We start from the raw sequence: 4,080 nt of genomic DNA on the forward strand, positions 1-4,080 counted from the left end.
CTGTGGGGGTTTAATAGGACATCCCATCTTTGGGGCCTAACCGTGACACGCATCCCTAAAGGGAATATCCCAGAGTGTGAGGGAATGATCGTTTCCCTTGCAAGATGAAATTGTCCTTTTGGGGAAGTTTTGCAGGCAGGTTTGGGTTTGATGCATTGTTCTAATTTTAGTGAAGCTTTTGGGAGAGTTTTCCCGTAGTGTATGTCCCCGAAACCGAGGGCCTTCCAAAATCAATGGCCTGATAAAAGAAGGGAAACTGATGCATGAAAAGGGGCCTTTCCCAAAGAAGTCTTTCAAGGAAAAGGGTCCCCGGGAAGTCTAGATTGGCTTTTTGGGGTCCTGCAATGGACAGGCCTTCCCAATCAAATTTAAGGAAATTCCCCGAAATTTTAAAAAGGGTTTCCCCAGAAATTTCCCGTGGGGTTTCAAGGAGGATGTGGGCAACGTTCTTGGGGATCAATCTCTTTCAGGGTACCGGGTTTAAAACGTAATTTGTGACCCCATTCGAAAAAAACTAGGACAGCTTGCCTTAACTTTGAGTGCACGAAGGTCGTCGTCCTTTTGTGCACTCTCAACTCCAAAATATCTGATTTCTACGTCGGGGTTTTAGCGTGTGACAGGCTGGCTCCTTTCGAATCTCCCAGGGGGAAATCGGGCTCTGTCCCCCTGGGCCGAGGAAAGGGCATTCCGGGCCCATGTGGCCAGTCTGGCCACATCTATAAAAAGTTTTGGGCCCTGACCTTGGGGGTGATCTAGAAAGGGCTAAACCCCTCATCGTGCTACTAGCGTGCACTTTGGGGGGAAATCACCCCAGAAATTGAATGTGGTGTCCGGTGGAGATTGCGGGGACAGACGGGGGATTTACAGCCACAGGGTGTGGGCTATACGACTCTCTGGGTCTAATGGTCTTTCTGAAAAGGTCGTCTAATACGATAGTCATCTGGGAGGGATTTTGGCGTTTGATTTTGGGGTTTACAAAATGGCCGTTTTATGCCATTCCTCGAATTCCGACGCTGTGCCCTTTCGCTAATTGCTGGGTGTGCAATCATCTTTCAAGGCGGAAAATCCCAGGCCGTCCCGGGACTCCAGACAAAAAGACCTTTGTATTATTTTTTGGACACCAATGCCTCCTTGATCCAAAGTTGGTTACAGAGGCCTCTATTTTTTTAAATAAAAACCCCTTTTGGGCCGGTATCACTCATGGTATGGTCTATAAGACTTTAAAAAGTGGGAGCCCCAGTATGTTCCCGAATTTTTGCCCCAGCTCTGTTTTTAAGGTGTCCCCGTCTCTTATGAAGTCGAAGCTTGCCGAGTTTAGATGGTTTCGGCTCACCGCGGCAGTTGGGGCCCCAGTGCTCTAATGAACGCTTCGCCGTGGGGGGACGGCAAGATTTTCAAATTTACCGGACCAGGTTTATTCCGGTCCTTTTGAAGGGGCACAGGCGAAACCTCCCCTTTTAAGGAGGGAATTATCTCTACTATAATTATGTAGGAATCGGAGGCCGTTTCGAGGGATGTAGGGCCAGGAATGGGCCCTTTAGGATTACCATAGCAGGGGCCCCCCCCTCATATACCCAGAGGTCTTCAAGGAAAAAGGTGCGAAATGGGTTTGGGTAAACCAATGGCTCTGGAAAACCATTTGGGGAGGAGGCCCGTGGTTTTTATGAGAATTTGGCCAAGATCAGGGGGAAATCAGGCTGGGCACCCCTAGAAATTTTGTTGGAACTCTCTTTTCCCTTTTAGTTCCTTTCTCTTTTTGGGGAAGTCTCCTTTCCCCCTCTAAAGAACCCCTCGTTGGGGTCCTTTGTTATTGGGGCCTTTGAGGCCTCTCTGCCCCTTAGGTGCCGTGGTTTGCAACCGTGGTCCCTTCTTTCAATAGGACTCAAGTCCTTTGGGCAACCTCGAGGAGCCAAGCCCCTGGTTTGATTTTTTGCATCTCCCCATCCCCGCCCCAAATTAACCTCTCTTCAAGCCCATCAGCCCATGATGTTGATCGACCTCTATCAGTTTCCTTTTAGTATCTATTCTAGTAGCAAGTTGCTCTATTTTGGGGCCCTCAAGGGTCCATTTTCTTAAAACTCCTCAATCTAGCACTCACCTTCCATTGCCGCAATGCTCGCGAACTAATCTGTCCGGAACCCTGTATACAGGGGGGGCTTTTGGTTTGAGACCCTAGTAGTGGTCGGTAGAGAGTCAAACCTTTTTGCGGCTTTCCCTCGAGGAGTTAAGCCAAGCCGTAAAACACTGCTTAAGTAAAGGACACCCCCGAATTTAAATTTTTGAGTCTTAGCTTCAAACCCATTCAAATGACCCGTTTAATCCACAAACACTATGGACCTAATGGATGCAGTACTTAAGGCACTATCCCCAATCCCAGTCAACAACCTAAAGTTCTCTGCACTGTAACCATTTTAAGCAGTTTGTTTTACCATTTTTCTCTTAAAACAAAATTTACAATTCCAAATTTGATGGTCCAAGTTACAAACTTTCAAAAACCTGAACCTTCACAATACCAATCAGCAAAGTTCATAACAAATACAGAAGACAATTGCCCCTACAGTTCGCAACAAAAGCAAGTGAGAATAAAAAACAAAGGCAAGAGGGAAGCACAGAGGGCGAGGCGAGGGGAAAAGGCAAAGCAAAGGCAAAGAGGGAAGCAAGAGGGCGAGGGCGAGGGCAAAGCAAAAGGGAAAGGGGAAAGGGAAGCACAGAGGGCGAGGGCGGGGCAAAGGCAAGGCAAAAGGCAAAGAGGGAAGCACAGAGGGCGAGGCGAGGGCAAAGGCAAAAACAAAAGGGAAAGAGGGGAAACACAGAGGGCGGGGCGAGGGAAAGGGAAAGGCAAAAGGAAAGAGGGAAGACAGAGGGGGAGGGCGAGGGCAAAGGGAAAAGGGAAAGGCAAGGGGAACAAGAGGGCGAGGGCGAGGGCAAAGGCAAAGGCCCAAAAAGGGAAGACAGAGGGCGAGGCAAAGGCAAAGGGGAGGAAGGTAGGTAAAGGATAAGCGATAACCAACACAGATACGTACTAACACGATTACAAGCAAAACAAATTCACTTTTAACAACAGCGCTTGGACAGATTAGTTGAACTGGTACATGTCACTTTTTTGGGGAGGGAATTTTTTACAACAATTTTGGAGGAGTAGAAAAAAGGTCCCATTCCTTCAGGCCCCAGGTGCAAAGTCTAGCTGCGGCTTCAGGCAATGCCCTGTCAAAAATTTCTGTATATATACAAAAAAATATACATTGGCTCTCTAATGCTAAACTGCTAGTAGCCAACGGGAAAAATGGGTGTGGAAAGGTCAAGAAAGCGAGCAAGAAAGCTAAAAACCCAATCCCACACCTGCCACCAGATTTAAAGGGTTTTTGTCGAGGGGAAGCCCGAAAAACATCCCCCCCAAAAGGGGGGAGGGGGGCTTAGGGCCGAAAGAAGGGGGGAGGGGGCCCCTTTACTTCCCCCGTGTGGAACACTGTCCCCCTGCCCCAGGGACACATCCCTTATAAAAAGGGGCCCGGTTGTGTTTTTTGAATATGTAAAAAAAAATAAAATAAAATAAAAGCAAAGCACCAAGGTAAAATAAAAATATAAATACGATAAAAAAAGGGTAAAGCCGTTCTGAGGGAACGGATACAAAAATTTTTCAGAGGGTATCTCTGGCTGGTGCTGGGCCAATATAAAACTCGTAAATTTGCGTTAAAATGCCCAGTCCAGCAAAATTTTTAACGGCATGAAAAATGGCCAAAAACAACCTTTTTCTTTCTGCTCCCGCGACGCCACAGTATGGGGAAACCCGGGTAAAACCAAAACCGAGTCCCAAACAATCCCCCAGGGGGTTTTTTTCCTGAGGTTTTTATACACCTCGCCCCGTCATCGTGGGAACAGTTATTTAAAAAATATTTATACAAAATGAAAAGAAATTCTTAACAGTTTAACAAATAAATGAAGTCAAAAGATTAAAAAAAAACAAAAAAAAGATTAAAGCTTTCAATAAAAAAATAAAAATGAAGGTAAAAAAAAACCAGTAAAAAAGTGAATAAAACAAATCTAATAGAAAAAAAAAAACTAAAAAAAAAGTAAAATCTG

Source organism: Penaeus monodon, chromosome 9 (assembly GCF_015228065.2).
Source record: "Penaeus monodon isolate SGIC_2016 chromosome 9, NSTDA_Pmon_1, whole genome shotgun sequence".
NCBI lineage: Eukaryota > Metazoa > Arthropoda > Malacostraca > Decapoda > Penaeidae > Penaeus > Penaeus monodon.